Source organism: Rhinopithecus roxellana, chromosome 8 (assembly GCF_007565055.1).
Source record: "Rhinopithecus roxellana isolate Shanxi Qingling chromosome 8, ASM756505v1, whole genome shotgun sequence".
In the NCBI taxonomy this organism is placed as follows: Eukaryota; Metazoa; Chordata; class Mammalia; order Primates; family Cercopithecidae; genus Rhinopithecus; species Rhinopithecus roxellana.
Window position 1 is genome coordinate 4308607 of NC_044556.1, and position 12227 is coordinate 4320833.

Here is a 12227-nt window from a genome sequence, read left to right on the forward strand (position 1 = left end):
CTGCCTCATCAAGCTCATCTATAAAACTGTCTGCATTTCGCTGTGGAAGCAGCAACCCACTTCTCTGGGACCTTTCTCTCTGCAGCAGAGAGAGCTCATCTCTTTTGCCTATTAAACTTCTGCTCAGAACCTCACTCCTGTGTGTGTCCATGTCCTAGTTTTCCATGGCCGTGAGACAATGACACCGCTTCAGTGTGAACTCTCATGAACTGAGTCTAGATCCCCAGTGCTGTCCGTCTCACCTGTCCTCCTCTACACATATCTGGGATATGTCACGGCTTGGTGGTCTTTGAAGATGTGGCTGTGAACTTCATCCAGGAGGAGTGGGCTTTGCTGGATTTTTCCATGAAGAATCTGTAGAGATGTGATGAGGGAAGCCATCAGCACCTGTCTTCTATAGGTGAGGATAATATTTTTTTCCTTTAGTCAATTAGAGAAGTGCTTCTTGGCCATCAGTGCTATTCCAAAATTTGGAATGTGGAAAGGGGGTATTTTGATGAATTGATCAAGCATGGCTGCAGTGCACAATGAACCTACAATCCAGTAATTCTTCCATACTTTCTAAATGATGATGATTTTTCTCAGTCTACATTTTAGGAAACAAATGGGAAAACCAGAACATTAAAGATCAACAGAAAAACTCTGGGAGAAATCTAAGGTGATTTGCACTCAAAAGGGGAAAAAAAAGTCCCTGAGGGGATCTTTGCATGTTACCAATTTTTAAAACAAAATTTTCAACAAAAATATATACTTAATGTAACATAGATGTTGAAGTATTTATAAAATACTTCACTTGGAAATAGAACTAAGAAACTTCATACATGGATATTATTATTTTTATAATAGCTATGGGGGAGCCTTGTTGCAGAGTAATCAGTGCATTTACTTTCAAACAATTCATACATGGCAGAAAACCTGCACCTTCTGTGATACTGGTAGCAATGTATGTTCAAAACCTATTAATGAATATAAGTCTAATTAATGAACCGCTAATAATGGGCTTGTCTTTTTTTTTTTTTTAAGACCAAGTCTCACTCTGTCACCCAGGCTGGAGTGCAGTGGCACCATCTCAGCTCACTGCAACCTCCGCCTCCCGGGTTCAAGCGATTCTCCTGCCTCAGCCTTCTAAGTAGCTGGGATTACAGGCACGCATCACCACGCCTGGCTAATTTTTGTATTTTTAGTAGAGACAGGGTTTTACCATGTTGGTCAGGCTGGTCTCAAACTCCTGACCTCATGATCCACCCTCCTTGGCCTCCCAAAGTGCTGGGATTACAGGTGTGAGCCACTGTGCCTGGCCAGGCTTGTCATTTTTCACAGAAGTCATTACATTAGAAAAATTGTGAAAGTAGGGTAGTTATTGTGGAGAAACCTTCAGCTAGATTCCAAATCTCAATGTGTTTAAGTCATGCTCTTCTTTGGTTCTGTGAACATATTCATAATGTACACTTTGAAGTATTTTTCTATTGCACTATCTGTTCTCACAGGCAGTTTCTATTGTCAGCTTTTCTTTTTTCTTTTCTTTTTTTTTGATGTATGGGCTGTACTTGTTGCAAATTGGACATTTTTGATAACATACCGAATCTTCTCAGAGTATGTTCAATTTCTCCAGGCCTTGTTATTGTTATTTGCTTTATTTTGTTTAGTGACTGATTGGACTATTTTGGTGAAGTCTATCTCTGTAATAGTTAAAGAGGAAAGAAACACAGCTTGATGATTAAATATAGGTTTATTTTAGAAATAACCTGAGAGGGGCTTCTGGCCAATTTTGGTCAGGAGCACTTTTTCTTACAGACTAAGAGTACATATTGGTTTTAGGGTGAGGGGGCTTATTACAAGCTTGGAATGTCTCTGGGCGGAGGGAAGGTTATTTGGGGGCAGACATCTTTCTGGCCGGAGAGGGGTTTCTTGGGGCTGGCATCTTCCCAGCCAGAGGTAGGGGTTATTTTGGTGCATGTCTCTGGTCAGGGAGGAGTCTGGAATGTATCTGGTCAGAGGTGTTATTTGTGGTTTATGTTCATGCTGACCTTAGCCATTAAGCTGATGCCCTTTGGATTTAGGCAGCTTTCGATTAAGGTGAATTTTAAAATGAGGTGCTTGCCCACGATGGCGATGTTCCTGCTCTGTCAATTTCTTCCTCATAACTTTAAGCCTCTGATATTGCTCTTGAGGGGAGGGGAAGTGGTTCAGCTTTGTTTCTGCCTGCAGTCATCCTGGGATGACAATGGTATGATGGGAATCTCTTCCTCTCTTGGACAGCCCTCAGATGTTAAACTGTACTAATTGCTGGTTGATGGCTCTATTGTTCTCAAAAAGTCCAAAGACAAATTTGCCCTGTAAATCCAAGTATGTTTTCTCTCCTTTCTAAGAATACTATCTGAGATCAGCATTTAATAGTTGTTAGTTTATACGCTTCACGGACTCCTCCCTAACAGTGTTTTTTCATGGTTTTCTCCACAAATTAGCTGGCCTACAGTGCAGGCAGTATCTTCATTAAATCCACGAATCTCATGTGAATTGTTTTTCACCTCCATTTCCACTGCATCAAGGATGGAGTGCCCTTTGGCTAAAATGTCTCATGATCTATTGCAACTGAAGTTAATTCTTAGGCAAGAGGTTAGGAGCTCTGTTTCACAGCTTGCTTCTCTTCCACCTCAAGGCAAAATCTGACAGGGCTCTGAAGCTTGGGTAGGAACACTGGCAAGCTGCTTTCTGAATAATCCTCTCTTTTTGAGAACTGAGTGTTCAGTGGTGGGGAGGGACAGCAGCCTGATGTCCTCTTGGCCTGTGTCCTGGTATGGATCCACCACCTCTATGAGCTGAGGCAAAGTTGGTCAGTGTCCTAGCAGTCTGAGTGCACCATGCTCACAAACCATATCCCCACTTTTCAAACATATGCACACAGTAAGATGAGAAAAGCTGAAGTTTTGCCCTTCCTAGAAAAAAGCTTTCTGACTAGAGGCTGGGTGACTGAGCAGAAGCATCAACATCATAGACAAGCATCTCATTTTAAAAGTCACCTTAATCAAAAACTGCCTAAATCCAAAGGGCATCAGCCTAATGGCTAAGTCAGCATGATCATAAACCACAAATAATATCTCCAACCAGAAACATTCCAAACTCTTCCCTGACCAGAGACATTCCAACCCTGCCATAAACTTCTCCCCCACACGGAAACATTCCAAGCTTGTAATAAGCCCCCTCACCCTAAAACCGATATATACTCAGTCTGTAAGAGAAAGCACTTCTGACGGAAATCAGCCAGAAGCCCCTCAGGTTTTTTCTAAAATAAACCTGTCTTTGACAGTCAAGCCGCATTTCGTGTTTCTTTCCTCTGACTCTTACATTTGGTGCCGAAACCCAGGACGGGTGCTGGGGGCAGAGGCTCTCTCGCAATCCAGGAAGCAGTGGGCAATGGCAGCTCGTCCTGAGTTAATTCCTGGATCCTGAAGGTCTCTGGCCACCACTCCATCTCTTCTTTGTTCGCTTTTCTCTCATCCTCCCTTTTCTCTCTCTCTCCCTTGTGCAGCTGCAGTCCAAGAGGCCAACTGGAACATCAACATGAGACACTAATCCAGCTGACTGGTAAGAGCTGCCCTCCCCTGGCTTTCTCATGGTACCCAGAAAAAGTCAGGTCTGCTGTCTTGGTCCTCAGAGGACCAGTGGGACTAAGCCAGAGGAAATCTTGGGGATGCCCAGTTTCTTCTCAGCTTGACCATCCTCTTTAGAAAGAGGACTCTGGGTCTCTGTCTTTTGTCTGGGGATGCCTAAAACAAAAACAGACACCCTCGGCGGCTTCTTGCCAGTCCACATGGGTGCCAAACAATCCCATGTTCCCACACCTTCTCCCCTGTGCTGTCTCCTTCCTGACCTTACCAAACTTGGCTTAGTCTTTTATTGTAACATGGCCTGGCCCCAATACACATTAGATAATGACAGCTGATGGCCCAAAATGGCACCTTTAACTTTCAAATTCTCAGGAACCTTAACAACTTGATAACCAGGAACAGCAAATGGCAAGAGGTTCTCTGTATTCACACTTTCTTCTGCTTCTACCTTAAATCCCATCTCTCCCTGTGTCAAGCTTGCACCTCTCATAAAATCTTTCTTCCTGGCTGGGCACGGTGGCTCCCATCTGTAATCCCAGCACTTTGGGAGACCAAGGTGGGCGGATCATGAGGTCAGGAGATTGAGACCATCCTGGCTAACACGGTGAAACCCCATCTCTACTAAAAATACAAAAAATTAGCCGGGCGTGGTGGCAGGCACCTGTAGACCCAGCTACTCAGGAGGCTTAGGCAGGAGAATGGTGTGAATCCGGGAGGTGGAGTTTGCAGTGAGCCGAGATTGTGCTACTGCACTCCAGCCTGGGCAACAGAGGGAGACTCCATCTCAAAACAAACGAACAAACAAACAAATCTTTCTTCCTAATGAAAACCCTCTCTAGGTCTCTCCCTCCTCCAAGCTATAAGTACATTCAAAAGGCTTCTCTTCATAAATCTTGCTTTCCTGGAAAAGGTTTTTTCCCAGTTAACTGAATTACTTTTCTCCACTCTGTCTTGCCACCCTTGGTGCATGTATAAAAGACCCTAAAATGGCTTCTAGTGGCCTGGGACTCCTTGGGAAAACAGAAAAGGTGCCACAATCCCATTTTGGGGAAAATCTGTTTTCCTTATGGAACCCCTGGAATTAAAGGTAAGTACCTCTCAAAGTCTTTGTCTTCCAGCTCTACTTGTTTATTAGGCCCTGGATACTGTTTTCCTAGCTCTTTTCTTAAAGGACCCCACCCAAAGGCCAATAAGTCAACTGGGAAATTAGCAGAAAAAAAATCTTGTAACTACTAAATCTTCTGGGTTGTCTTTGTGGCTATATGTGTGCAATGTCTATTAAAAGAACTCTAATTGGCAAAAAAATAAGGGCCTAAATCAAATATTTTTAAGGGAAAAGTAAAAGCTATGGGATCTTTCAGTTCACGTGACTTTAATCTTTAAAACTTACTGGTACAGTAAAGTTAGAAGTGTCTTAAGAGTTGCCAGCATACATTTTCATTTGCATTTATTAATCAAGCAATTTCATTTTTATCTCTGCCAAATACTATAAAGTATCAAAACAAAACTATGACTCAACCCAAACAAAATAATCTTTAATTTTTTAATAAATGAAACATTAATATTGGTTTAATGAAAATAGCTACATCCTAAGATTTTCATTTAATGAAAATCCTACATCCTAAGCCGTTTAATATCCTAACTTCTACTCTTATGGCCTTAGGCAGTCTAGTCCACAGGCGTGAAGGAAGTTTGTTTTGGGAAAGGACTGTTATCTTTGATATTAAAGGAATTTATATTTTAAAATGTTATATGGTAAATTTTTGTCCTAAAGTAAATTAACTGGTTGTTTAAAGAGAGGGATGTTTCCAACAAGTCAGAAAGTTCAGGCATGTCAGATTGTCTGTGAAAGGCAAGAAAAATTTTATAAATGGAATTTATGCAAGAAATATACAATTTAAAAGTGATTAGGCCTCCTGACTGCTTTATAAAATGCCCCTATAACTCTTACCTGTACAACTTGCCTGCTTTACAGCTAGGTAAAACTTAGGACACACAGAATTAATGCTGGACTAACACAGACTTTATCTGCACTTCTATGTAGATCCTAGGCTCTACACCTAGTACATAATTAAAATCCCAAACTTACCAAGGTGTTCAACAAAAGTTTGCTAAAAGTTAATTATGTGGAAAGTGTGTAAGGAAAGTAAAATATATATATATATACTATATATATATATATATAGTAAAAAGATTATAAGAAGGCATGAGATTGTGGATTTTTTACCTACATTAAAGAATTTTTTTGAAGGTCTAAGCAAGTTTTGGAAGGTTAATTGTAAAGGAAATTCTGTGTAAACATACTGGCTAAAGTTGAAGGGGTAGCATCCAGTTTTTCTGTAAATTGAGCATTAAAATAAAAGCACAACGGGTTTATCTTAAAGCACTAACCTGCTCTTTAACAAAATATAAAGGGTTAAAAAGGGTCTATAAAAATCTTACCTTATGGTCAAACATTAAAATTGAGTAAATGCATCTACAAGGGTTTATTAAAAATGGAGTTTAATATTAATAGTGCACTAATATAAAGGTAAAATTTGGTGTATTTGGTATAAAATCATACAGGAAGCACTGTCAAATACAAAATGGTGTTTGGCTTTCTTTGGGCTATATTTGTATAAATGTTATTGGTATGTGTTCCAAAGTTATGGGAGACTCCTACAATTCTGACATATCTTAGTGTACCTTATAAGTAATAATTCTAATTGTTATGTTAAAATTATTGTGTGCCACAGAGGTAACAGATATCCTTGTCAATTGTGTCTTTATGGCTATTCTAAAACTTTTTTTCTGAGACAGATTTTCACTCTTGTCGCCCAGGCTGGAGTGCAATGGCACGACCTCGGCTCACTGCAACCTCTGCCTCCTGGGTTCAAGCGATTCTCGTGCCTCAGCCTCCAGAGTAGCTGGGATTACAGGTGCACACCACCACACCTGGCTAATTTTTGTATTTTTAGGAGACACAGTTTCACCATGTTGGCCAGCCTGGTCTCAAACTCCTGACCTCAGGTGATCCGCCAGCCTTGGCCTCCAAAAGTGCTGGGATTACAGGCATGAGCCACCGCGCCCAGCCTATCCTAAAACTTTTTGTAATCCATAAACAATTGTTGTCTTGTTTTGGTCCTTTTTAAAAAGTTGGTTTTATAATAAGCTATAAAGGTCTAACAGGTGCCCCTGAATGCAGGTTTCTGATAACTTTGAAAATTGTTATATCAGACTAGAGGAAAACGTTCAGAACTCTTAAAAAACTAAAATGTTAATATCAATCAGGACAGGAATTAATTGCATGAACTAAACTGTAGGAGACTGGAGTGACTTTTTTTTTTTTTTTTAAGACAGAGTCTTGCTCTGTAGCCCAGGCTGGAATGCAGTGGCGGGATCTCGGCTCACTGCAGCCTCCTTCTGGGTTCAAGCAATTCTCCTGTCTCAGCCTCCCAAGTAGCTGGGATTACAGGTGCATGCCACCATGCCCAACTAATTTTTGTATTTTTAGTAGAGATGGGGGTTCACCATGTTACCCAGCTGGTCTTGAACTCCCGACCTCAGGTGATCCACCTACCTTAGTCTCCCAAAGTGCTGGGAGTTTACAGGCATGAGCCACCACACCCAGCCTGGAGTGATCTTTTTAACGTATTGCTTAAAATATTGCTAATCCTTTGTTTTGCTTTTCAAAGTACAAGAATATTTTCTTTTGAGCTATTGACAGCTTTTAACAATTTAGTATGCTTCCATGAACAAAATTTGGAGCATACTTGTTTCTCTCTACCTGATTTTCTCCAGAATTTGGAAACTATCTGTAAGTATTCGTAAGTTATGGTAGTATAGTTATTTGCATAAGTGCAACCAAGAATCTGTTTTCTTTTGTAACAGGACACAATTGGAAAAACTGGTTATTTTACCAAGGCTTTGCCTGGAATGGTGTGCCTTCCTTCAAGGAATCAAATTTGACTTATGGAGCCAATAAAGCCCTTGGAAAGCTGGCCTCAGATTTTGTGTACACAGTCCCTGTACAGGGTTTCTGATCTGTGGTAAGTAAAGAATGTCACATTTTGACAGGCCAGGAGTCCCAAGTTATCTTGGAACCTCAAGAGAAGAGGAATTCACCCAACTCACAGGTATTCAGTGGTACAAATCCATGGCTGGGCTTCCCTTTAAAAAGGTCTTACCTCAGATTCCTTCTACGAAACAAAGTTCCATCAAAGCCCATTTAAAGGGCCGGTGTAACAAGTAATTATGCTTGCTCCACTGTATGCAAATAACTAAGCCAAGTATAATAAAGAAACTCAGTCCTACTAGCATGATTTGTCTTTTAATGAAAATGATAGCACACCTGTTGTTAAATTCTGGTGTTGCCCAGTGTTTTTCAAATCTTGCTATTTTCTGTTTAAATTAAATTCTAATTTTTCTGGCTACAAGTTTCCAAAATAGCTGTGCTTTCTAAAGGCCCTATAAACTGAAAACTTGATGTTTCAGCAGGCTCTGCCTCTAAGCCCCCTGACTCACACAGGAGGAAATAAATAGGAAATCTTAAGCTAAAAATCATAAAAAAATAACCAAGTGAGAATTACTCATCCTATTCAGTCTCACCCCTACCTTGTCAAATACTTTTATCGTTCCTACCTCTGCTTTTAAGTCAAATATTAACTTTTTAATGAAAATTATTTACTAAGCCACCCTTGTGGGAATTGCTTTACTCATTCTACTATTTGCAGTAGGACTATATACTGTAGCACCCTCAGGGTAAAATATCAGACATAGAATCTCCATTACTATAGCATTTTGCTTAATTATTATTATTATTATTATTTTTTTTTTTTTTTTTGAGACGGAGTCTTGCTCTGTCGCCCGGGCTGGAGTGCAGTGGCTGGATCTCTGCTCACTGCAAGCTCCACCTCCCGGGTTTACGCCATTCTCCTGCCTCAGCCTCCGGAGTAGCTGGGACTACAGGCGCCCGCCACCTCGCCCGGCTAGTTTTTTGCATTTTTAGTAGAGATGGGGTTTCACCGTGTTAGCCAGGATGGGCTCGATCTCCTGACCTCGTGATCCGCCCGTCTCGGCCTCCCAAAGTGCTGGGATTACAGGCTTGAGCCAACGCGCCCAGCCGCATTTTGCTTAATTATTATCCTCATAGCAGGAATAATGGTTACTAGCAGAAAATAACACATGGGCCTTTCCAAACCAGCACCTCTGCTCTCATTAGGTAAGGAATGTTGTTTCTATATCAGCCAATCAGACCTAGTAAAAAGCGCTAGAAAAAAAAGTTACAGAAAAAACTAAAAAAGCTAAGGAGTACCAAAACAAGCAAATAGATTCTTGGTTTGGGAACAAAATCATAGCATGGGTCATCCCATTCCTGGGCCCTCTCCTAATATGCCTAATTATGGGACTACTGTTCTTACCCTGCCTAATTAACCTTTTTCAAAGATTTTTTAAACTGACAGGATCTTGGCCATTTCACAGACAACTACCCAAAAACTTCTACAGACAGCACTGCTCCTACAGTCAACCCGAAACCAGGGAACTCTCCGTCCCCTCATCAGCAGGAAGTAGCCAGAAAGAACATGCCGCCCCTCATCCTTTTTATAACTATAAGGTCTGGATTGATGGCAGGAGCATCACCATCGTGGATAAGCACCTCATTTTAAAATTCACCTTAATCAAAAACTGCCTAAATCCAAAGGGCATCAGCCTAATGGCTAAGGTCAGCATGACCATAAACCACACATAACATCTCCAACCAAAAACATTCCAGACACCTCCCACAGAGACATGCAACCTCGGGATAACCCCTGTCCTGCCAGAAAGATGTCACCCCCAAGATAACTGCCCCTCTGCCCAGAACATTCCAACCCCACCAAACACTTCTCCCTCACACAGAAACATTCTTTTTTTTTTTTGAGACGGAGTCTGGCTCTGTCGCCTGGGCTGGAGTGCAGTGGCCGGATCTCAGCTCACTGCAAGCTCCGCCTCCCGGGTTGACGCCATTCTCCTGCCTCAGCCTCCTGAGTAGCTGAGACTACAGGCGCCCGCCACCTCGCCCGGCTAGTTTTTTGTATTTTTTAGTAGAGACGGGGTTTCACAGTGTTAGCCAGGATGGTCTCGGTCTCCTGACCTCGTGATCCGCCTGTCTCGGCCTCCCAAAGTGCTGGGATTACAGGCTTGAGCCACCGCACCCAGCCCCACACAGAAATATTCTAAGCTTGTAATAAGCTCCCTCACCCTAAAACCAATATATGCTCTTAGTCTGCAAGGAAAAGTGCTCCTGACTGAAATCAGCCAGAAGCCTCTCTCAGGTCTTTTCTATAATAAACCTGTCTTTGACTATCAAGCAGTGTTTGGTGTTTCTTTCCTCCTTTTTCATTTTTTTAAAGACAGAGTCTCACTTTGTTGCCCAAGCTGGAGTGCAGTGGTGCGATCTCAGCTCACTGCAACCTCCACCTCCCGGGTTCAAGTGATTCTCCTGTCTCAGCTTTCTGAGTAGCTGGGATTATAGGCGCACACTGCCATGCCTGGCTAATTTTTTGTATTTTAGTAGAAACGGGGTATCACCGTGTTGCCCAGGCTGGTCTCAATCTCCTGAGCTCAGGCAGTCCGCCTGCCTCATCCTTCCAAAGTGCTAGGATTACAGGTGTGAGCCACCACGCCCAGCCTCTTTCCTCTTTAACTCTTACACTGGGGAAACAGAGAACCTTGTACCCTTGGCTACACAGTCTAGAGTGGAGTGTTCACCTCACTGGGGTGAGGATGTGGGGTGCAGGATCAGAAAACAGTAAGGGTTTAAATACCACAGATTCATATTTCTCAAAGAATTTTCATAGATTCTCTTGAATAGTTTTCCTCACTGGCTGGCTGCCTTTAGGATGACTTCCAGGGGCTTTAAATGGTTGTTTTAAAGTGACTGTCACAAGTTTCTCTGGGGAGTGGGTTAGTGAAGCTCCTCATACTGTTACGCCATCCTAATGCCTTAAGATTCTGTCCATATCAAAAAATGCCCTGCAGTTTGATGTGATGGCAGTACAACCTGTCATATCACTTATAATTTTATTTAAGAACCACATGTTTAAAATTATTCTTTTCATTTCCTTTTTTTTTTTTTTTTGAGACATGTCTCACTCTGTTGCCCAAGCTGGAGTGCAGTAGCATGATCTCAGTTCACTGCAACCTCTGCCTCACAGGCTTTAAGCCGTCTACCCACCTCAGCCTCCCAAGTAGCTGGGACTACAGGCACATGCCACCACACCTGGCTAATTTTTAAAATTTTTGTAGAGATGGGGTTTTGCTATGTTGCCCTGGCTAGTCTCGAACTACTGAGCTCAAGTGACAAAAAAATTTTTGTTAACGTTTATTTTTTAAAGATTCCTGGGATAGAATACACAAACCCACATCTCACGAACATCAGGAATCATATCACAAAAAATATACATTTCTATTTATTTACCTTCTTAATAATTTCAACTTTTTAGATTCAGTGGGTACATGTGCAGGTCTGTCACCTGGGAACACTGTGACACTGAGGTTTGGGCTATGGATGAGCCTGTCATCCTGGCAGTGAGCACAGCACCCAACAGGCAGTCCCTCAGCCCTCACTCTCCACCATCCCTCCCCCTTCAGCAGTCCCCAGTGTCCATTGCTCCCATCTTTATGTGCCTAATGATTTCTTATGGTTTGCAAAAACATACTGCTCATTTCATAAAACTTCTTTAGAGGACTATAACACAGAGAACTGGTTTCCTGTTAAAAATTAGTCATCTGATTTATGAACTATTAAAATATAGTTAATGCAAATTTTCTTAATCATTGCTTATAGTCAATGTTAAGATTCAAAAATTCAGCCTGAGGCTGGGCACAGTGACTCATATCTGTTTGGGAGGCTCAGGCCAAAGGATCACTTGAGGCCAGTTCAAGACCAACCTGGGAAACATGGCAAGACTTTGTCTCTACAGAAACAAACAAACAAACAAACAAAATCTCCTGTGTGTAAACACACACCCACCCACCCACCCACCCAAAACCCAGCCTGAGATTTAGAAGCAGTCTACCTGAAGGCTCACTCTTAGCATGTTCTCTAGCATTCCTGCCTAGTGGCCTCAGGTTCCCAAAGGTAACAATTTTATTACTTTGTCTGTTCAGCATTTCCATAAAAAGTAATTTAAACTACATATTTTTCTTTCCTCACTATAAAAGGCAACATGGTTTACGCACTTTGCTTTTTTGTTCATTTGAAAATAAATCCTGCAGCTTTTTTCATATCCACTGGTGCCTTCCCTAATTTTTATAAAGGTTCACAAGATGATAGAAGTTGAGCCAGCTGTGGTGGCTCACAGGCCTGCAGTCCCAGCGACCTGGGAGGCTGAGATGGAAGGATCACTTGAACCCAGGATTTCAAGGCTGCAGTGAACTGTGTGCCACTATACTTCCAGCGTGGGCAACAGAGTAAGACCCTGTCTCCCCACAAAAATTTTTTTAATAAATACATTTTTTTAAAAGATGGAAGTTGGGCCGGGCGCGGTGGCTCAAGCCTGTAGTCCCAGCACTTTGGGAGGCTGAGACGGGCGGATCACGAGGTCAGGAGATCGACACCATCCTGGCTAACCCGGTGAAACCCCGTCTCTACTAAAA

The 12227-nt window shown here is 42.0% G+C and overlaps 2 long non-coding RNA genes across 2 annotated transcripts in view; one reads left to right on the top strand and one right to left on the bottom strand.

Moving 5' to 3' along the window:
* Positions 1 to 12227, bottom strand: part of LOC115899111 — a 45869-nt gene that overhangs the window by 11204 nt on the left and 22438 nt on the right. The window contains exon 2 of the long non-coding RNA XR_004058761.1: positions 243 to 354. This is a non-coding gene — a long non-coding RNA (uncharacterized LOC115899111). The remainder of the gene's footprint in view (positions 1 to 242; positions 355 to 12227) is intronic.
* LOC115899112 lies at positions 295 to 8223 on the top strand. Its single transcript, XR_004058762.1, has 3 exons — positions 295 to 400; positions 3530 to 3585; positions 7479 to 8223. It is a non-coding gene; the product is annotated as an uncharacterized LOC115899112 (long non-coding RNA).